Source organism: Gossypium hirsutum, chromosome D04 (assembly GCF_007990345.1).
Source record: "Gossypium hirsutum isolate 1008001.06 chromosome D04, Gossypium_hirsutum_v2.1, whole genome shotgun sequence".
In the NCBI taxonomy this organism is placed as follows: Eukaryota; Viridiplantae; Streptophyta; class Magnoliopsida; order Malvales; family Malvaceae; genus Gossypium; species Gossypium hirsutum.
The window spans coordinates 57,394,142-57,419,190 of record NC_053440.1 but is presented as its reverse complement, the minus strand read 5'-3'; the positions used below and the strand labels follow the sequence as shown (position 1 = coordinate 57,419,190).

Sequence of the window (25,049 nt, the reverse complement as noted above, 5' to 3'; positions counted from 1 at the left end):
AATTCAAACCTCTTTTTTCCAATTTTTCACAACAATCTGGACATCTTTCATATATTTATTTTTAATTTATCAAAATTTTGGATTTTAATTAAATACCGAGATATAAATTTTAATTGACGAATATATTTAACAAACTATCAATTTTAGGCATGGGTGCTAAAACCTTCTTTTCACGTAATCAACTCTTGAACTTAAATATTTATTTTCTGAATTTCTATCGTACCCAAAATTAATTTTTTTTTAAATCAAAATTTTCTTTTTAAAGAGTGATTTTATAGGTGTTTGATCACACCTAGCCAACAAAAATTGGTGGTGAACTTAAAAATCTCATATTTTTCAATGATTCCTCAAACTAATTTTTAATTATAACGGAAAATTAGTTACAACATATTTATTATTTTTTTATATTTAATAAATTTTACTTTACATAAATTATGAATTTTTTTAATTTTTTTTTGAAAATGTGTATTTATCAACTAATAACATTGATTTCAATTAAATGGAGATTGTTAATACTGATGAGTTAGATATATCTAAAAAAAACTTAAAAGTAATATTTCTTCAAAGAGAACATTGACACTAGGAATTGGAAGAATAGTAATCCGTGATAAAGTAATATTCTCATATTTATATGTTACATATATGATGTAAGATTCAAAATTAGCAACATAAAGACAAAAAAGGCAGGGTAGATGAGATATGAAACAATGGCAAGTCCGTGGGAAGGTTTTAAGACCACATAACAGCCTGTGCTGAAAGCAATCAACATTGCAAACGTTGCATAGAAAAAGGATCCCAGAAACAGACAGAGTTCGATATAAAACTGTCCGATGCCCAAACTTAAATCCTGATAACATATTACCCAGAACCCCGGAGTGGATGAAGATGGCAGAAACAGAGAGAATAAAGGCCAATGCATTTGTTACAACAAATGCTTTAAAGGCTGCCGCCTCATCAATCAAAAGGGGAGCGCCTTGCTCTGACCCTTTTTCGCTATTCAAACCACCGGGATTACCGCTGCAAATGCGATGGTGGCTATAAGTGCTGCCACTACTAAATGAGCATCTCTTGTCTTCTCCAAGCTTTCTGCAGAGATAGTTGGCAAGAGATTGAGTTGAACTGGGTCCTCCGCCACTTGATCAGTCTCAATTTCTTCCAACAAATCATTGATTTGTTTCTGCCATGCCACCCACATTAGCTGATTGCATTGAAGATTTATTAAATATGTTAATTCAAAACTTAAATATTAATAAAACCATAGCCATGGAAATACAATATATACACACACTTGTTTCTGATCTTGTTTCTTAGATCGAAGTGCATAATAAACTTCTTGAGTGTCATTTCAAAGGAGAAACTCTTAATGGAGAGAAAGCGCCTCTAAAAACCAGGTAATGAAGTAAATTCAAACCTTTGTTGTCCACTTTTTCACAACAATCTGGACATAAAGAGAGAATCTTTGAAACTGTTCCAAGATAGCTTTACCTGGCTGCCATAAGCAGGGGTGTCATCCCCCTCTTTTTATCACTTATATAGGCAGCTGATACATCCCTTTTTAACACTTCTTCCACAACTGATAATCTATAACCCAAGTGTGCAGCATTGCTTTCACCACTTCAACATTGTAAAGTGGAGTCTCCTGTTTTTTGTTGGCGGAATACGGAAAATCAGGGTCTTCAAACTCCAACATAATGCTTTCACCACTTCAACATTGTAACGCCGTGCTGCTTCGTGTAAAGCCGTGTTGGATTCCTGATCTGTAATCCTCAGCATCTCCCCCACTGCATTTACTTGATCCATTCCCAGCTTCTCTAAATCTCCATCTCTAGCTTTTGCACAAGACTTGATTAGAAGTTTCACAATAGTAGAATTTCCATACCTTGCTGCAACGTGCAAAGGAGTTTGACCTTTAGCATTCGTCTGGAGTAGCAGTGATGGACATTTGCTGAGAATTTGTTGAAATTGGCCAACCATGCTGCTGATACATGTTTTGGTTGAAGTGCATGCAGCTTGATGACATGCTGCAGCACATATACTTGCTGTAACAGCAAGTTTTCTTTTTAGTTTCTTTGTTGATTAAACTACTTGGAAATGAACAAGCTGATGATAGCTTGATATGTTTAGGTGTTGAATGACTAGTTTAGGTGGCTTGTTTGTGTACAAGCAATGTTTTTAAAGTTACTAGGCTACTTAGTGGTATTAGGTAGTAATAACTGATGTAGTTGGCTATAAATGTATTATTTTTCTTATTGAAAAATCAAGCATATCAGTTGTGAAACTCAGATTGCTTCCTTGTTGCACGTTTGTGAGCAAGTAAATTATTTTTGTTTCTTCCTCCTTTGTTCTCTGTCTTGTTCTTTTTCTTTTTGCTGCTGCCATTGTTCCAACAAATGGTATCAGAGCCTAAGTCTTAAGGGACCATTGATTTTGCTTCCCCTGCTCAACATCGGCTCAAACTTATAAGACCCCCAAACAAGCTTGAATAAGCTGGAGGAGGAGTTTCAAGGAAAGGTGTGAGCTTTCCAAATGTGCAAGCTTAGCAAAGTGCGAGCCTGTTGAAGACACCTGTTGAAGACAATATGCAAAGATGTGAGTCTGTCAAAGGTGTGAGCTCAGCAACATGTGGAAGCTCAATGCGTGTTGTATAGTTGCAAGCCTGTTGAAGACAGTTTGTGCAAGCAAACTATACTCACGAACTGTTTGTGCAAGAAGAAACAGGATTGTTATGAACAAAGAAACAAGGCAAGATGTGTTGTCAACCAAGGCTGTGAAGGAGGAGAAGACTCCATTTGGTGAACAAATCTTTGGCACAAAAGACTGGGATAGTCAAGTGTGTAAGTCAGATTTGTTTGTGAATGAGGCCAAGGTTGAAAATGAATTGGTCAGCTTGAAACAAAGCATCTAAGGGCTGCCAAGTTCAAAAAACTTGATGAATGATTGGTATTTGCAGCATGGAGTCCAAGGAGGAGTGTTGAAATTGGCCAACCATGCTGCTGATACATGTTTTGGTTGAAGTGCATGCAGCTTGATGACATGCTGCAGCACATATACTTGCTGTAACAACAAGTTTTTCTTTTTAGTTTCTTTGTTGATTAAACTACTTGGAAATGAACAAGTTGATGACAGCTTGATATGTTTAGGTGTTGAATGACTAATTTAGGTGGCTTGTTTGTGTACAAGCAATGTTTTTAAAGTTACTAGGCTACTTAGTGGTATTAGGTAATAATAACTGATGTAGTTGGCTATAAATGTTTTGTTTTTCTTATTGAAAAATCAAGCATATCAGTTGTGAAACTCAGATTGCTTCCTTGTTGCACGTTTGTGAGCAAGTAAATTGTTTTTGTTTCTTCCTCCTTTGTTCTCTGTCTTGTTCTTTTCTTTTTGCTGCTGCCATTGTCCCAACAGAATTTGTCTGATAAAATCAGATATTTTGTCTCTTCTTATCACAGTTACGAAAATATTGAAACCCGGATCGTGTGATACAAAATCTATCAGGGAGAATACATATTGTGCGGGGACGATTTGAATATTGAGTGAACGCTGTTAAAAAGCCAGACAGCATTCTCCTGGGTTGCCAAGCTAACATGGAGCAGGTTGTCATGGTTTGGGGTCTTTAGCGGCTCAAGTTGAAGCCGCTGGTTATTATTGAATACTTCAATGTTGCCTTCTGCTGCTGCCTTATAAAGCCAAGCATCCATGTGAGTGATGTTCTCTTCAGGCTCCTCAGCTACCATTTTTGTTGATCTATTTCTTCCTGGATAACACCATACAAAATTGAATTAATTAGCTTGAAGAAAAAAATACTGCAAATCCAGAAATTTACCAAATGCCTTCCCTGTTTGTTAGATCTAAAAAAAATATATGTAAATGTTTATAAAAAGAAATAAATAATGTTCTGATAACAAGAATAAGATCGTTGAAGTCATAGTAACTTAAGTTCAAATCCTATTATGCTTATATAGTTTATAAATTTTTTATAAAATATCAAAATATTAATATTTATTACTTCCAAGGACCTCATTATTTTTCTAGCATTTTCTACCCTTAAGTCCCATATCCGAATCCCCCCCCATATATTATTTTTTTTTTCCTAATGAATATTTCTTCAAGCTTTTTTTTCTTAATTTTTAATTAATAAGCATGCTATTTTCAAGTCTTCAATTAACTTTTTATTTTTATTTTAATTAATCACTTCTTTATTTATACACACAAAATAATAAATATGTAATTATATAATGAAAATAATTTATATATAATTATGTTAATATATTTTATTTTTTAAAAACATCAACTAATTTTTTGATATATTTTTCTTTATATATTTTTTATGTCAAATATTTTTTTACGTACATTGTGGGTATCGTAAATTCTAACATATAAAATTAATTATTTCAAATCTCTTTATTTTTTCACTTACATTATTGATATGATGAATATATATTCATATGTATCATTATGTTAAAATTATATGTATTTTTAAAAACATCAACTAATTTTTTGATATATTTTTCTTTATAAATAATTCTTTATATAAAAAAAATGTTTTTACGTACATTGTGGGTAACATAAATTTTAATATTATAAAAATAATTATTTCAAATATCATTATTTTTTTTCACTTGCATTGTGGATATAGTGAAAATATATTCATAAGTATCATTGTGTTATTTATTTTTTATTTTTTAAAAAACATCAACTAATTTTTTTATATTTTTCTATATATATAATTTTTATACATCAAATATTTTTTTATATGCATTGTAAGTACGATAAATTCTACTATAAAAAAATCAATTAACCATTTCAAATATCATTATTTTTAGTAAATAGTAAATATAATTTTTTATATGTGAAATATTTTTTTTCACCTACATTGTGGATATTGTAGATTCTAATATTATAAAATCAAATAATTATTTCAAATATCACTATTGATTTTATATGTAAATTATTTCAAAAAATTATTTCAAATATATGTGAAATATTTCAAATAACTATTACAAATATCAATATATTTTCACCTATATTGCAAGTATGGTAAATTCTAATATTATAAAAATAATTATTTCAAATATCATTGTTTTTATATGTAAAATATTTCAAATAATTATCTAAAATACACATAAAAAATATATAATACTAAAATTTGTCAGACCCATTATATGGATGGAAAAAAATAAATATTTCACATATAAAATTTATTTTTACTAAAAATAATTATATTTAAAATAATTAATTGATTTGATTTGTGTATAAGTGTGTGATTGTGGATTTATTGATTGGTTCTAAATGTTAGAATTGGACTAAATTGAAAATATATATTTATATGTGTAAGAGATGCTCATGTGAACTTAGTAAATGTTAGGATAAAATTGGCATGTAAATAAGGTCTTGTGCGCACTTGTATGAGATTGATTACAAATGTTACTGAGATCCAACATTTGTTGTGAATTCTCAAATATAATGATTTGATATACTGAGATGATAGAGATACTTAAGATTTAAACCATTTAAAATTTAAATAGCCTACCCATTTCATTGCCCACTAGTAAACCCCTTTGAGCCTAATCCCTTTTTGTTTGTTTATCACCCCCTCCATTTTAACCCTTAAACCCCAATAATTTCGTGAATTACCTTTTTTATTGCTTCCCTTAAATTGAGATTAGATTTTTGGTAAATTTCCTAGATATGTTCGATCATTCTAAAAATTCTTTAGGCTATCTTGTTCAATTGAGAGGTCAATATTCATGTTATAAGCATCATTATCTTTTTTTTTTTGAGCTTAAATCATCATCATCACCATATATAAAAGCTCACTTCAATTCTTTGTTTCACTTTAATGTTAAATTTTTGCAATTCAGCATCTTATTCTTTTAGTTTGGTAACTTATCATTTCAACTCTCAACTATATTCACCTTTTATACCTTCTATACTCTTAACCTAATCCCCGTTACAACCCTTGTAAAAACCTCTTGATCTTTGTGTCATCTCATATTTGTAGTGGTGGAGATTTGATTCTTAAGCAAGCTTATGGTAATAACATTCCTTGTTTGACTATTGAGTGCATATTAATTAACCTTTAAACACTTTGAGTGTTTTGAGTGAAACTTAGTAAGGATGTTAAATCTGGTTGGGTTTGAATTTCAAGTCATTATAAGGTAGGGGAGAATCCTATGTTTTGAAATTAAAATTTTTTCTTGGATTACTCATGCTCTTTATTGTCATTTTAGTTTAATTTTCGAATTATATATAGACTATCCTAAGCCATGACTAGTGAAAATAATGGGTGAAGGAAAGTTAATTTGAATGTGAGCCGAGACCTATGCTTGAGGACAAATAAATGCTTAAGTATAGGGATATTTGATAAGTGTCAAAAGTAACATATTCTAGCCTCATTCTTAGTGCATTTTTGGGTAATAAAGTGGTGTTAATTGTGAATTATATACTTATAATCCTTTAAATTCATGTTTTGAAGCTTAATAGAGAACTTGGGAACAAATAGAGCGAAAAACAAGTGAAAATCATAACATTGAAGCAGTCTGGAAGCTGTACACGAGTAACAGATTTTCACACAGCCAGACCACAAAGCTATGTGAACCACAAGGGTGTGTGGCAAGGGTGTGTAACTTTTGGGAACCGTGTACAATGATAGTCGGAAGTTTAAATTTTTAAGTTTTTGGTACTTTAAGAAGGCATATATAAGGAAATAAAAAAGGGAAAACAACATCCGTCTTGGTTTAGCACGAAAATTACCCAAAAGAACACCATTGAAGTTGATTTCAAAGCAGTTCTCCATCAAAATTAAAGATTCCAAATTGATTTCTGAGGAAGTTATCATAGGTTTCTTTTATTTTAATGGTTATATTGTATTATCGGTGTTTATTCTTGCAAGTATGAACTAATTTTCTAAATCCCTAGAGGAGACGAGCCTTACGATGGATGATATTATTTGATTTATAGTTTTATGCAATAAAATCTTAGCTTCTTTATTTTCAATTATGAATTCTAAATTTTTTCTTGGGTTAATATTTCTAGGGTCTTAATCCATGTTTGATGGGCATGAGTTTGAGGTTGAATAGACCCTTCTTGTAATTAGATTTTGCATAGTCGAATGGAGTTGCATATAATCCTAGAAATAGGTCGATACAAATCTACCAAATTAGAATCAAATCTAATAAGAGAATCCATAGAGTGAATTAATGAGATAATAAGGGTTTTAATTAGAAGGAAATTTCAATTAATCAACCTAGAGTTAGTTGCTTTTATGCTCGAAAGAGATATTAGCATAAGTTAGGGATTTCTATGGATCAAGGAAACTAAGGAAATAAATTGCATAAATTAAATTGAGAATTTTAGATGAATTCTAAGTGGATTCGTACGTGGGTATCGTTTAGTAAATCGGATGATGTTAGATTATTTTCGTGTTTTGCTATTTGACACATTCGTTAGTTATTTTAGTTAGTCAATTTTAGTTTTAAGCAATCCTTTGAATTATTAGGTTAAGTAACCGAAAGGCGATAATGTAACATCCCTAACTCGTATCTGTCGTTGGAACAGGGTTTAACCATATCGTCCCTTTTATAGGCCTTCGTGGCCCAAATCATACATTAGAAATGAGTCGAGACTGAATCGGGAACTTAGAGAATTTTTACAAAATTTCAAAATTTTTCCTAGGTTCAGGGGTCACACGCTTGTGTGGTCAAGCAATGTGGCTCACACGGCCAAGTGACATGCCCATGTCTTAGGCCGTGTGGTATATGAGGTAGGGCACACGCCCGTGTCTCTAACCCGTGTAACTCTCTGACTTGCAACTTAATTAAGTGCAGGGGTCACACGGCCAAGTCACATGCCCGTGTGCCAGACCGTGTGATCAATTTCAAGTGCTCTATTTTAAAATTTTAAAATGCAAGGGACACATGGCTAGAACACATGCCCATGTGCTAGGCCGTGTGTCACACACGACTAAGACACACACTCGTGCCTCTGCCCGTGTGGACAAAATAATGTCATTTCCAAGCCTTATTTCTCACCCATTTGATCACTCACCTATACAAACATTTTAACACATCCAAAAGTCAATCTAAAACATTTAAAAACATGCAAAACTCAAGTCTCATACTTACCATATCACTTCATAATCCATGTTTGTGAATTTATATATTTGACCACATTTACTTAATATCATACTAATATTCATAAACCAAATTAAGCACTTATACCAAACATGAAATTAACTCATATGTTAATATGCCAAAACACATTCATCACAAGCCATTCCAATGGCTATTTACAACCAAAATATTTGTATGCCAACTTTGGCTAACCAAACCTACACATGCCATTATATCCAAAAATAGTGTCATAAATATACCAAAGTGAGCCAATGGATAGTGTGAGTGATCTCCGCCAAGCTTCCAACCCAACGAGCTTCCGAGTACTATAAAACAGAGTAAGCACTTAGTGCTTAGTAAGTTCGTATAACGGGAAGTAAACTTACCATTCATTTGTACACTAAGTAAACATACTCATGCATTCCAAACAACTTGGCCATAGCCTAAGTACATAATCTCATCAAATATGTTAGTTATTCATTTCATGTAAATATCAACACCAAAGATGAGCTCATCAAATACCAAGTTCCATGCATTTCATGTATTTTTCATATATTGATTTCATTTTAATTTTCACTTGTCTTCATGTCGAATTTCACCTGTTGAATCATTTGAAATCTCAATGGATACGAGGGTAGTACATATTGTAACACCCCTAACCCGTATCCGTCATCGAATTAGGGTTACAAGGCATTACCGAACAAGACACAGTTCAGCACAGTCATTTACCTCCTTTCATACACCAAAGAATAACGATTCATTTATAACATTATCAAACTTGAATATCCTCATTTTACTTATTTTAAATTCAAATATGTATAAAATGATAATTACAATTCAAATCAATCATACCTTACTAAGCATGTATCACAAATAAACACATTTCAAAATTTAAACTAATTCAATTTAAACATACATCAAAGCTCAATGAACATATTCTATAATTAACAAATTTGAACCAAACTTGTATACATCAGAGTCATGTTAAATTAAAATACTTTCAATATTCGATTTCCCTAAATCCATCGTATTAATGACATTTTCATAATTAAATCATATTCAAGCATATATCTTCACTTTTCATATATAGAAAATACTTCCGTACATAATTTTACTATCTAAATATCAAACATTGCATTTCATAACTTCTGTATATGTACATAATGAAACCAATATGTATACAACTTAATGTCCAATCACATATACAACATTAGTAACATTATATTATGGTCGTGCATACCTTTTATGCCATTATATTATACACATATGACCATTTCAGTGAAATCATTCAATCATAAATTATATACGCTCAATACAAATCAACTTATCCTTTAATTGACTAATCCAATAAATTTATAAAAGCTAAATTCAAACTTGTTTTACTCACTTAACTATCATTACCCGAATTTGTTTGTATCTTATTCATAAATTTTAAACCTACCTTAAAATCATTTATATATATATCATTCAAAAGACCAAAACATTCATATTTATCTATTACAAGTTTGCGCATATGAATACACCATTTTAGCCATATCCAAAAATCTATACAATTCATATCATTTTACAAATATAAAATCGAATATTAAGTCCACTTGCATGAGCAAATCGTACCTTTATTAAATACTCGACATTCCTAATTTATTTCATAACAAATTGGCATCCATAAATAACCTCATAAATTGTACAAGATTTAGTCATTAAATCATAAGTCAAAATATGCCATTTACTAATCAAACCATATCGATTCAAATAGTAAAATCATACATATCAATTCACATTTTCCAAACCTATATCCATACACCAATTTATAGCATAAAACACACTTCCAAAACAGGTCTAGATCATGACCAAATATACACATATTCTTCCATACCTTATAATCGTACATACCTATGCACATTACTAGTTTCTTTCAAATCAATTTATTAATGCAAATATACTCTTACAAACCAAATTTAACTGTCATTTCATCTATGATTTACTTAGCATTTCACCTATATGCCATAACCGAGTTCACTTAATTACTAAATTACATAACAATACCTTAACAAAGCATATCAAACAAGATTCACATATATTTACTTATAAATAAACCATAGCCGAAACACCAAGACCACAACCAAACATATCACACATATCATATATATATATAACACATAACCAAGATTAATTAAGCTTGAATATCATTTACCTCATTACCGAAGCACATGACTAAAACACCATAATATATATACCATGGCCGATTCAGAGATTAACATATTATACGAAACTCACTTCAATTATATGCTTTAACTAAGCTCACCTATGCCGAATTATTTACCACCTTATTAACAAAATATATCAAACATAATTCACATAAATAAATATGCCATAGCCGAAATACCAAAATCAACATATCTATCACTTGATCGAAAGCATAAAAACCATGCTTAACAAAATAAATAAGCCATTTTCGCATGGCTCATATTTACATCCCCAAAAATCAAACATATTAACTAGACTATACATGCCATAAGTTTAAATTCAAACTTAGTAAAATACCGAAAATAGTCGATAGTGTGATAGACTTCTCTGACGATCCCCGCTCTTAACCAACTTCCAAATCTATAAAGTTGAAAGCAATTACACACAGTAAGCTATTAAAGCTTAGTATTCATAAGCAAATAAACATTTAATCATTTACATAAATTGAGCTAGACAATTAGTAATAAACCATTATAATTTCACATATAGTTCAATTTATCAACTTATATATCAAAACTTATATAATTTGTAATAACTTCCCTCTTTACTGAATAATCCATTGAACATTAATATAACCAATCATCACTTTCCTCAACGCACATATACATCAAGGTCGAATACATATATATTCAAATATGCAATAACATAATCCATATTTCACATAACTTCATATCATCAATTCAAGTATACAACTTGCCTTATTTTCAAATAGGTAATTAACTATCACATACCTGGTCACTTAGCCCGATTTATACATTCGTACACAACTTATCTTTTCCCGTTGAACCATTCGGAATTAAAAAGGATACTCGGATAGTCGGAAGACTCGTACAATGCCAACGTCCCAGACGTGGTCTTACATGTAATCACATATCGATGCCATTGTCCCAGACAGGGTCTTACACGTAAACACAAGTCGATGCCAACGTCCCAGACGTGGTCTTACACGATAACACATATCGAAAATCCTATGCCATGACATATGTATCCTATCTATTCCTAGGGTTCGTACGGGACTTTCGGATAACGTATCTCGATCGAATCGAACTCGAATATAGCTCATTTGCTCAATATACATTCGGCCATACACAAATATATTCACAAAAATTCCATCCAACATGTAACATATATATTATCAAATTTAACGACATTTATATGCCTATAGACTTACCTCGGATGTCGTCGACTGTTAAATCGGCTACTCCACCACTTTTGTCTTTCCTCGATCCAAATTCGATTTCTTTAATTCTTAATCTAAGCATATTCAAATTAAGCTTAGTTAAACACCATTCTATTCAATTTAGCCTAAAAACACATAAATGGGAAATTACAATTTTGCCCCTAACATTTCACACTTTTTATAATTTAGTCCTTTTTGCTCAAAACACAAAATACACAAAATTTGACTACACTCCTTAAGGGCCAAATATTCCTAGTGTCCATACAAGACCACACATTTCATTTATTTCACATTTTAGTCCCTCAAAAATTTATTTTTACAATTTAACCCTAATTACTCAAATTCATAAAAAATTCAAAGACAAACATGTTAATCTTTCACATATCTTTCATATTTCATCATCAACTATCACAAAGCTCAAGCATTCATCAATGGCATTTCTCAAAATCATCAACAATTCACAAAATTAAGACATGGGTTTTGAAGTATTCAAAGCAACGATCTCAAAAACGTAAAAATTATCAAAAACCGAACAAAAACCAACCTTGAATTAAGCTTCAAAATGGCCGAATGTTTCAAGCTTTCAAACCTTGTTTTTCTTTTCTCCATTCGGTGAAGAAAGATGAACATAAAAAAATAGTGGCTTTTAATGTTTTGTTTTATTATAACATATATTATTATATTAATATTATTTTAACTTTTATTTTATATATATATAAATCACATATCATCATTATGCCATCCACTACCTATTATTATTGGCTAAATTACAACATAAGGCCTCCAACTTATAAAGACAACAACAATTAGGCACTTTCTTAATTAGCCATCAAATTTTCATTTTACGCGATTAAGCCTCTTTTTTTCAAATTAAGCACACAAACAATAAAATTAATTTACGAAACTTTCACACATGTAAATTCACACATAATTAACACAGAAAATAATATTAAAATATTTTTTTAGACTCGAATTTGTAGTCCCAAAACTACTGTTCCGATTAGGGTCAAGATCGGGCTGTTACACACATAAAGTGTATAAATCAGAAATCTGTCAATTCATGTCGAGTACTCATTAGAGCACTTAAACAGAAAGCTCTCTCTCAAGCACTATAACGGAAAGCTTTTCTGGGCTTAACAACAGGAAGCTCACAAAGAGCCTATATCGGGTAGCTCCAAATAGCACTTTAACAGAGAGCACCGGATAGTCATATAACGGGAAGTTCAAGCGAGCACTAACGGGAAGCTCCGAAGAGCACTTTAACAGGAGGTTCACAAAGAACCTATAAACAGAACACCCATAAGAGCGTGGGTGTGTCTACAACATATGCAGAACACAACCAGTCGAGATACTCAGAAGAGCATTTAACGGGAAGTTCGCAAGAACACTATAACGGGAAGCTTGAGAGGGCTTGTAACGGGACGCTCTTTCGAGATACGGATGTTTGCAACATATGCAGGAACATTACCATTTTGGGAAACAGAACCCTGTATCCAATCGAGTTTCATTCATTTTATGGGACTTATTCATTTATCAGGAATTATCGGGTATGAGGTAAATTATATACACATACATGACATTTATACAATTTACATATTCAATATTCAAATTTAAGCATATAAATATACACAATTTAGTTACACGAACTTACCTCGACAAGTGTTTGTGAATTGATATCTACTAATCCGTCACTTTTTCTTTACCTCGATCTAGCTTCGTATTTGATCTATCCGGATCTATATGAGTAAATTTAACATCAACTTAATAAAATTTACATTCAATTCTATCCAAGTCACATCTTAGGCAAAATTATTATTTTGCCCCTATACTTTTACTAAATGACGATTTCATCCCTAGGCTCGAAAATTGAAATTTAAGTAATTTATTCCTTATTCCAAGCCTAAATACTTTCACATATATCAATAGCATCCCATAAATTCGATGAAATTTTAGAATTTCACATAAATTCAACAACTTTACTAATTAATCCCTAAAACATGATTTCATCCAAAATTCCTTAATAAAATACCTTTAAACACCCATCAACATCTCAATTTCATCATCAAGCTTATGTTTGTATTGCCAGTCATGGGACACAACCTCTATCTCGTTGACAGCTGGTTGTGATCTCTTCATGTTGTATGTAACAAGAACATCAGCTTTAGAGTATGAGGACTTTAATTCAGCTAAGTCTCGCCTGATCGAACGTGCAGAGAAGTTTGGGGAAATATCTTGTAAGGTATTTCAGATAAATTGTGGCTTTTCTAGTAAATTACTTCTCTACTGTTTCATTTCATTTTAATTATACTTGAAGCATTCCTGTTGTTGAAAGACATTATTGCCAAACATTGTAGGCTCGCAGGATTATTGCAATGCTAAGTCAAGATTTTATTTTTGATGGTTGTACCATTTTGGTACATGGTTTCTCTAGAGTTGTTCTCGAAGTATTGAAGACAGCAGCTGAAAACAAGAAACACTTTTAGAGTTCTCTGCACAGGTTTTACTTTCTGTGTACCTTGTCATGTGCATGCAACTAATTCTTAACAGGATTAAACCAAATGTGCTGTCACCAAAAAAGAAGTCTAGTCATTTTATCTTCTTTTTTTTTGCATATGTTCTACTAAGTCATATCAGATGGCGGTGTTTATGAAAGAGTTCACATTGTTTTAAAACAGAAGGAAGGCCAGATAGAACTGGATTACGATTTTCTAATGAGCTGGCCAACCTTGATGTTCCCGTAAAGCTTTTAATAGACTCTGCTGTGGCATACACTATGGATGAGGTGGACATGGTACTCTTTGGAGCTGATGGAGTGGTTGAAAGTGAAGGTATCATTAACATGATGGCGCCATTCCGGATTGCATTTGTGGCACATAGCATGAACAAGCCTGTTTATGTGGCTGCAGAATGCTACAAGGTAACTAAAAAGCTTCATTTCTTGCTCTTAAGTATTTGAATCCGAGCAAAGAAATAGGCTACATACAACGAACCTAGAAAGAAGGGTTCAGACTACCGGCTAGCATAACTCAGTTGTGAATTTCTTCTCCCTTGTAGTTTGCTCGACATTATCCTTAGGACCAAAAAGATATGAGTCCTGCGCGACACCCCATTGATTTTGGGGTACTAATCCCATCCAAGGTTGAGGTAGAAAGATCGGCTCGAGATTACACTCCTCCTCAATATCTTACTCTACTCTATACAGACTTGGGTGTGCTGACTCCTTCCGTGATTAGTGATGAGCTCATTCAACTATATTTATAGTGACGCTTCAATGTAACTTCTTATTCTCAATGTGAATGTTTGTATTCAATGCTTTAGAATTCATTTTGGGGCTTTCATTTTTTAAGTATTTGTCGATTGTATTTTGAGCAAAACAGTAAAAATTTTGTTTAATCCTTATAATGTTGACAATTTTATTTTGGTTTTCTATGAAAATTAGTTTTGTACGTGTTAAGTGAAAAAAAAAAAAAGAGTCTAGGTTCATCTCAGTGGTTTTTAATATCTTTTATAAGTTTTTAATAATTTTAATAACTTATAATTATTAAAAAGTTTCTTTTATATTCTTTTTTTTAATTTTTAGTAATTATCAAAGGAATCAAGTTCAAGATGAGTCTGGATAAATAGTTATCTAGATTCAAATGAATGTGGATAGTTGTTTATTTAGGTTTATTCTAGATATATTATTTTAAATAATTATTTTTAAAAAAATGTATCTATTTGTTAACGATTTTTTAAATATTTGCTTAATGCGTAAAAAAATGCCATGTCAATATGCAGTCCATATGATATGTTATGTATTATTACTATTTTAGTCAAGTCAATAAAAATGTCACGATCAATGTTAGTTTAAGGTTTCGTTGATTAATTTTTTCAGCTACAAGAGTTGAATTGAAAGTTTAATTGATATTTTTATTTCTTATTGATGGGTTTCTTTCTTTCTTTCTTTTTTACGATTACCCCATAAACTATCTTTGAGGGGTGATTAGACCAGAAGAAATAGTAAAGGTGGTATATATTTTAAAATGATGCTCTAAAGCTGCCGGGATTGATAGCATGTTCTGGGATATTGTAGGTCCTCTCATAACTCAAGCATGTTTTGGTTTTTTATTGAAAGAATTTAAGACCATAGATCACTCGTATCTTGAGGATAAAGGTAATGTCCAATTAGCCTGTATAATGTGGTTTATAAAATTTGAACAAAAGTTTCTGTGAGTAGATTGAAGGGGCTAGTCAAGATTGATTACACCATAAGGGAGACGTATTATTGATAATATTTTCTTAGGGGTTGAACTTATGCATGCAATTAGGAATACATGTTAACATTAATGGGAGACAACATTAATGGCAAACAATACAAAGTGGTGCAAGTTTAGCACCCTAAAGTTGACTTTGAAAAAGTGGCATGGGATAATTTTTTTTTGGTCCTTGAGATAATGGGCTATTTATTGTTTGGTCCTTGAACCTCAACTATAAATAGGCCTTCTCATTTCTCATTTCAATCATCCCAACCAATCTTTCTCTCTTAGTTTTCTCTCTTCTCCCATTTGAGAATTCTTAAGGAATTCTATTTGTTTGTAATACTTTAGAGATAGTAAAGTTATCATCTGGTGTTAGTGCCCGAGGACGTAGGTATAATTTACCGAACCTCGTTAAATCTCTTGTGTTCTTTCTTGTCCTATTTTTCTTTCAATATTTGAGGGTATAATAGTAGTATTTAATTGTGCTATTAAATTACTATAGAAGGGATATTATGTCTAAGGAAAGACTTGGTATTTAAGAGATCCATGTGATCCACCTCTCTTCCCTGGGAATTGAACTTTGTGTGATTTTTTAGTACAATAATTTACACGCTTCCGACCCTATTGGAACAACAAGTGGTATCAGAGCCGAAGGTTAATCGTAGTATGCTCTGTGGTTGCAGTTTGAACTGATCTTCCACATCAGAAAAGATTTCCTTAGGTATATTGAAAGATTATGGAGAAAACGGTCGGTGTAGGAGCTTCAACATCGTCCATGTGGACAAGACCGACAATTGCAAATGCAAGATTGGCCGTGGAGATCTTTGATGGCACGGGCCATTTTGGTATGTGGCAAAGTGAGGTTCTAGATGCCCTTTTTCAGCAGGGTCTAGACATTGCCATTGATGAAGAGAAACCAGATGATGTACAGGAGAAAGATTGGAAGGCGATCAATTGGTTGGCATGTGGCACAATTCGATCATGCCTTTCTCGAGAGCAGAGGTATGCTTTTTCAAAGGAGACTTCTGCAAATAAGTTGTGGGTGGCACTTGAAGAAAATTTTTTGAAGAAAAACAGTCAAAATAAGCTCCACTTGAAGAAACGACTGTTTCGCTTCACATACGTCCCAAGTACCACAATGAATGATCACATCACCAAATTTAATCAGTTAGTCACTGATTTGCTGAATATGGATGAGACATTCAAAGATGAAGATTTGGCTTTGATGCTATTGGGGTCACTTCCTGAGGAGTTTGAGTTCCTAGAAACTACTCTACTTCATGGCAGGAGTGATATATCTCTGAGCGAAGTCTGTGCGGCCTTATACAGTTATGAACAGAGAAAGAAGGACAAACAGAAAAACTCAATCAGAGATACAGAAGCTTTAGTAGTCCGAGGTCGTTCATACACTCGGAAGAAAACTCAAAAGGGGAGATCAAAGTCAAAGTCTAGACTTGGGAAAGATGAATGTGCTTTTTGTCATGAGAAAGGCCACTGGAAGAAAAATTGTCCAAAGCTGAAGAATAAGGGAAAAGCTGCTGTAGATGCTTGTGTTGCTAAGCATGATACTAGTGACTCTGAACTATCACTAGTTGCATCATCATCGTCGTTCCATTCAGATGAGTGGATATTGGATTCAGGTTGTACCTATCATATGTCCCCTAACCGGGAGTGGTTCTCTGATTTAGTAGAACTAAATGGAGGAGTTGTTTATATGGGCAATGACAATGCCTGTAAAACTATTGGGATAGGTTCAATCCAATTAAAGAATAAAGATGGATCAACCAGAGTTCTGACTGATGTTCGGTACGTGCCCAGTTTGAAGAAAAATCTCATCTCATTGGGAGCCTTGGAATCCAATGGTTCAGTTGTTACTATGAGAGATAGGGTTTTGAAAGTGACATCTGGCGCACTTGTGATATTGAAGGGCATCAGGAAAAATAACTTGTATTACTACCAAGGTAGTACAGTTATTGGAGCAGTCGCTGCAGCTTCCGGTAACAAAGACTTGGACTCAATGCAGTTGTGGCATATGAAGTTGGGACATGCCAGCGAAAAATCCTTGCAAATTCTGGCAAAGCAAGGATTGTTGAAAGGTGCAAAGGCTTGCAAATTAAAATTTTGTGAGCACTGTGTTCTGGGAAAGCAAAAGAGAGTGAAATTCGGCACTGCTATCCATAATACAAAAGGTATTTTGGAATATATTCACTCAGATGTGTGGGGGCCTTCCAAAACACCTTCGTTGGGAGGAAAACACTACTTTGTTACTTTTGTTGATGACTTTTCCAGAAGAGTTTGGGTGTATACCATGAAAACTAAAGATGAAGTGCTTGGAGTTTTTCTTAAATGGAAAACTATGATCGAAAACCAGACTGGCAAGAAAATCAAGCGGCTTAGGACGGACAATGGAGGGGAATATAAAAGTGATCCGTTCTTCGATGTGTGCCAAGAGTATGGTATTGTTCGACACTTCACAGTTAGGGATACACCACAACAGAATGGAGTGGCAGAGCGTATGAATCGAACATTGCTGGAGAAAGTTCGATGTATGTTGTCCAATGCTGGGTTGGGCAAGCAATTTTGGGCTGAGGCTGTGACATACGCTGGCCATCTTGTTAATCGTTTGCCATCATCTGCATTAGAAAGAAAAACTCCTATGGAGGTATGGTCTGGAAAACCGACTACAGATTATGATTCCTTACATGTGTTTGGAACCACTGCATATTACCATATGAAGGAGTCAAAGTTAGATCCGAGGGCAAATAAAGCTCTCTTTATGGGAATCACTTCTGGAGTGAAAGGATTTCGTCTTTGGTGCTTAAGCACAAAGAAAATGATCTGTAGCAGAGATGTTACCTTTGATGAATCTGCCACATTGAAAAATGTAGCAGATAAAGATATTCAGACGAGCAATACTCCACAGCAGGTGGAGTGTACTCCAAAACAGGTGGAGTTTGAGCAGATGGGGATTTGCCCAGTTAATAAGTCTAATTCTCCAGCCACAATGGAGGAATTAGAGGTTGAAGAGGTTCTGACCCAAGAACCACTAAGTACACCAGAACCAGTTGCAGTTGCAAGGCCACGGAGAGAAATTCGTAAACCTGCTCGATTTACTGATATGGTGGCCTACGCCCTTCCCGTTGTTGATGATATTCCTATCACTTATCAAGAAGTAGAAAGTGATAAATGGAAAAGCGCCATGGATGAAGAAATGCAGTCCCTCCGGAAGAACAATACTTGGGAGTTGGCGCAATTACCGAAAGGTAAAAGGGCAATCGGATGCAAGTGGGTATTCGCAAAGAAAGATGGATCTCCTAGCAAGAAGGATATTCGCTACAAGGCAAGATTGGTAGCTAAAGGCTACGCTCAGAAGGAGGGAATTGACTACAATGATGTATTTTCCCCTGTTGTGAAGCATTCCTCCATTAGAATTTTGTTGGCCTTGGTAGCACAGTTGAATTTGGAGCTAGCTCAAATTGATGTTAAGACGGCTTTCTTACATGGTGAGTTAGAAGAGGAGATCTATATGACTCAGCCAGAAGGATACACAGATGCTGGTGGTAGAAATTGGGTTTGTAAGCTTAACAAATCGCTATATGGATTGAAGCAATCCCCGAGGCAGTGGTACAAGCGATTTGATAACTTTATGAGAAGGCAGAAGTACACAAGAAGCAAATATGACAATTGTGTATATTTGCAGAAGCTGCATGACGGATCTTTCATTTATCTACTCTTGTATGTTGATGATATATTAATCGCTTCGAAGAGCCAAAATGAGATAGATAAGCTGAAGGCTCAGTTGAATCAAGAGTTCGAGATGAAAGATCTAGGTGAGGCCAAGAAGATTCTCGGCATGGAGATAAGTAGAGATAGACCGAGAGGCAAGCTCTGTTTAAATCAGAAGCAATATCTGAGAAAGGTATTACAATGTTTTGGTGTAAATGAAAACACAAAACATGTAAGTACCCCACTTGCTTCTCATTTGAAACTTAGTGCTCAATTATCTCCGAAGACTGAAGATGAAAGAGAATATATGGCGAAAGTCCCATATGCTAATGCAGTTGGGAGTTTGATGTATGCGATGGTGTGTACGAGGCCTGACATTTCACAAGCTGTTGGAGTTGTGAGCAGGTATATGCATGATCCTGGAAAAGGACATTGGCAAGCTGTGAAATGGATTCTACGGTATCTTCGAAAAACCGTAGATGTTGGTTTAATTTTTGAACAGGATGAAGCACTTGGTCAGTTTGTAGTTGGATATGTTGATTCCGACTTTGCTGGTGATTTAGATAAACGTCGTTCAACTAGGGGGTATCTGTTTACTCTTGCGAAAGCCCCAGTAAGTTGGAAGTCTACCTTACAGTCTACAGTAGCTGTGTCTACTATAGAGGCAGAATATATGGCAGTTACAGAAGCTGTTAAGGAGGCTATTTGGCTTAATAGATTGTTGAAAGACTTAGGAGTTGTTCAAAGTCACATAAGTTTATATTGTGACAGTCAGAGCGCTATTCATTTAGCGAAAAATCAAGTCTATCATTCAAGAACCAAGCATATCGACGTAAGATATCACTTTGTGCGGGACGTCTTTGAAAAAGGAAAAATTCTACTTCAGAAGATTCCGACAGCAGATAATCCCGCAGATATGATGACCAAGGTGGTAACAACAATCAAGTTTAATCATTGTTTGAACTTGATTAACATCTTGAGAATTTGAGCACCTTCAGGTGTATGGCGCTCGAGAGTGCATTTGTAGGCACTACAAAAGATAACTTTATCGAATTTGGGGAGTTGAAGGAAGTGTGTGAAGATGTGATTATCCTAATCAAATCTTCAATGTGGAGATTGTTAACATTAATGGGAGACAACATTAATGGCAAACAATACAAAGTGGTGCAAGTTTAGCACCCTAAAGTTGACTTTGAAAAAGTGGCATGGGATAATTTTTTTTGGTCCTTGAGATAATGGGCTATTTATTGTTTGGTCCTTGAACCTCAACTATAAATAGGCCTTCTCATTTCTCATTTCAATCATCCCAACCAATCTTTCTCTCTTAGTTTTCTCTCTTCTCCCATTTGAGAATTCTTAAGGAATTCTATTTGTTTGTAATACTTTGGAGATAGTAAAGTTATCATCTGGTGTTAGTGCCCGAGGACGTAGGTATAATTTACTGAACCTCGTTAAATCTCTTGTGTTCTTTCTTGTCCTATTTTTCTTTCAATATTTGAGGGTATAATAGTAGTATTTAATTGTGCTATTAAATTACTATAGAAGGGATATTCTGTCTAAGGAAAGACTTGGTATTTAAGAGATCCATGTGATCCACCTCTCTTCCCTGGGAATTGAACTTTGTGTGATTTTTTAGTACAATAATTTACACGCTTCCGACCCTATTGGAACAACAATACAAAATAAGGGAAGGGAATTTTGGAGGAATATCAAGTTTGTCCATCAATTATAGAAAATCTTTATTTATATCTTAGTCTATCAAGTAGGAGTCAATAAAAGTGGTGGTTTTCGAATATGTAGGAATCAAACGAGTAGAGCGACCCCAAAACTCTTGGAATCTAGTTGGGTTACCTTTGTAACAAGAAAGTTTTTCCAACCCCTATTGATATATTGCAAAAATAAATGAGCACATTGGAAGCCTTTATGTTTAAGGCAATGGTTGTAAGACCTTGCACACGACCCGGTCGTTCGGTCCGAAACATGAAATGTCACATTTGTGGTAGAAGCAATTATGATTTTGTTTTAATACCTACTCGACGATTCATACAAGCAAATAGGTTTCCAAAACTTAATTAAAATACATTAATTAAAACTCTTTTCAAATTAATGGTTAAATAACCATTTGGTCCTTTGACTAATTGTTAATTTGGTCTTCAAGCATTTTCAATTTAAAATTCAATAGCGATTGCAATTTAACACCTGAGCTTTAATTAATGAGTTTCTCGGTTAAATTACTTAACCGATCTTTAATATATTTTCTATAAACTCCATAAATATTCTTATTTTGTCTTTTTGGACTCAGTTTACGGAAATAGAGTTTTGAAACCGTATTTTCTGACTTTGACTAATGTCAGGTTGTTACAATGGTATACTCCCAATTTGCATCTCTACATTTGTATTGATTGTCTTATGTTAAAGTCCCAAAGTGTATCAATCAAAGTGCTTAGAATGGTTAGGGTAAGGAACTAAGTACTCTCCTAGTGAAGGGAAAGATGAATTCATTTGAACGCATTCATTGATATTCCTTATGAATTCATATGAAGTCAGCGTATACAAGCTTAGACAACTTCCTTAAACCCTAAATTCCTTATGAATTCATATGAAGGCATAGAAACTATACTTAACTTTGATTGGAAGTGGTTGTGGAATCGTGATATTCCTTATGAATTCATATGAAGGCATAGAAACTACACTTCACTTTGATTGGAAGTGGTTGTGGAATCGTGATATTCCTTATGAAATTGTGATTTTTCTTTAGCACCTCTTACAAAATGTAAAACTTATTTGTCAACTATGTAAGCAGGACGAGGATGTGAATCACTTATTCATTAAAGGTTTGTTCGCACGCTGTATAGTTTGGACTGGGTTTAGGCATTAGAATGGGAAGTATAAACGTAGGCAATGTAAAGAATTGGATGTTAAGCTGAAAACAATGGAAAGGGGTAGACGATGCAACTTGTATATATAGTATCGGTGCGAAGACTATGTGGTTGATATGGAAATGCGGAATGAGTGATATTTAAAGGTGCGAAACTTGATCTTTATAAACAAGGAATGAGGTTCAAAAATTGTCTACAACAACTATAGAGGTATTTCAAAATAGAAGTAGTAGAAAAAAGAAGGTAGTTTGGTTATAAAAAGATAATCTAGTCATAGCAACTCCAGTATAGATTGGCCAGGAATGAGTAGTAGTGATATTTGTTTGGTTGGCAAGAATAAGATGGTACTACGGTAGGGATATATAGTAATTGCTCTTAGAGATTTTTTGGATCATGTAATAGTTTGTCGATCTTTTACTAGTATAAATCCAATTCATAGTCCCCTACTTGTTTTTTGAGAGCTATTAATTAATAATCGAAAACTTAACGTTGAAGGCCGTGTTTGTTATGATTTTCACAATTGATGGAGGAGGGTTTTATTGGGCAAGTGTCAAGGTACATTGGAAGTTAGAGCGGATTAGCTTGGATGTTTGCCGACTTAGTCAACAATTAAGGTTTGTGATATAATAAAGACAACATCCATTATCGGAGTCTATGTACGGTTTAAACTCTTTCACAATCGATAAAAAATATGTTTTTTAATCCACCTACGTAATAGAGTGCTATATATTACTATCTATTGCATGCTTCTGTCTTTTTTATAAAAAGAAAATCAAAATTATAACTAATTGTGGAATTTAAATGTTAGATCAAGGAATTCCATCTCCCTGATGCCATTGAAATATGGAACATTTGACCTTTTTAGTTGTTAATTAAGTTGGAAAATGGTGAATTATAAATGAATCCTGTTATTCCGTTAATAGTGAGGAATAGGCGACAATAATTGAAGGATAGATTACTATATGACAGCTTTTGTCTCTTCAATGTTCAGACAATCTAAAAATAGCACTTGTCATTTCAAAAGGTGTAGCTCTAGGGATAAGGCCATGACCATGCAAATAATACAAATTTAAAAGCAAGATTTGTCTTAATCATAAGCTTATGAAATGCTTTTAGGTTGCTTTAATTTAGATTCATAACAAAACCCCTTTTTGACTTTAGGCCCATAGCCCACATTCGTCCCCCTTTTTTATACTAATATGTTGAAGTTAATAATAATAATTGCATTTGCATGTGACGTTTACCAAACCCCACTTCTCTCAACCTTGTTTCAAATTGTTTTTAGCATTCCATTGGGGCCTCAATGTCTCTCATTTATCCCTTGTTTATGGCAATTAAGATGCACGTAGCCGACATGCTTTATCCAAAATCAATAACACTACTCAGCTCATGGTCTGGGTAAACACCCACATCCTTAGTAATTAAAAGACTAAACCTAAGGTGTTATATAGAGTAAGTGAACACGTGGAACGCCACTTTAGGGAAAGAGAGAGGGCATATAAAAATAGAAAAAGTGGTGATTATAAGAGTGAGGCAACATTATTTAAACAGCAAACTAAATGAAAATGATTAGCAGACAGCAATTCAATTTTCCCATCGGATTTCGTATTGTAACATGGAAACCAACCGTAATGTGGTATTAACTGGGACAATTTCAACATTTTACTATTTAGTTTCCACATCCCAATAAGCTGAACTCCACATCCCAAGTTCATACACATTAGCTTGTGGACATTTTAATTGTAAAAAAGCTGATGCCATTAAAATGCTTTGCTTCTTTGATTACCATGACATTAAAATTCTCCAAAACATAGTGAGTTAGCATATAACATGTATCTAACACAAATTCAATGGCATACAATAACTCATAACTACAAGTATTGGCAACAGATGTGTGCAAAGCTTCCTCATAGATAACTAAAATCATATGAACTTATCAATGATATCTTCCAAAACTTTCAACAAAATCAAAAACTAATGAAATAGTAAGTTAGACCTAGTTGTAAAAGTCCAAAAACATAAAAATTTTAAGGAAAAAGTAAGAATTAAACTTACATTAAGCTAAAATATGAAAAATCAGCTTATGGCTGTTTTTGAGCTGAAAATGATGATGAATTTGTCAAGATTTTTCAATTTCGCATTTATTTCTCTTTAATTTGGTGAAATTTACAATTTTGCCCTTATTTCACATAAAATCCTTGATTTTTTTCATGCCATTCATATGGGTCTATTTGCCCTTTTAGTCTTCCTTTATTTATTATTTAGACTATTTAATCACTTGAGCAAATTTTGCACCTTTTTCAATTTAGTTCTTTTTAATTAATTGACTACCAAAACGTTAAAATTTTCTAATGAAACTTTAATACTACCTTATTGACACTCCGTAAATATTTATAAAAATATTTACGGCTCAATTTATAATACCGAGGTCTCGATACCTCTTTTTCTAAATTAATTAATCTAATAAATCCTTATAACCACAAACTTATTAATTCAAAAATCTTTTAAATACCTCATTTGGCTCGTAAATATTAAATAATAAAATTTTTGAGCTCATTTGCCAGATTTGGACTGTTTCCGACATCACTGACAATCGGGCTATTACAGATAATTATTACTAATTGTAATCCTCGAGGGAACGATATGTGTGGTCGCCATAACTATACTA

General features: G+C 33.4%; 1 pseudogene; it reads left to right on the top strand.

Annotated features, from left to right (window-relative positions):
• The first annotated feature begins 8,260 nt into the window (after positions 1 to 8,260).
• LOC107911215 (translation initiation factor eIF-2B subunit alpha-like) lies at positions 8,261 to 14,862 on the top strand (annotated as a pseudogene).
• Positions 14,863 to 25,049: the final 10,187 nt, after the last annotated feature.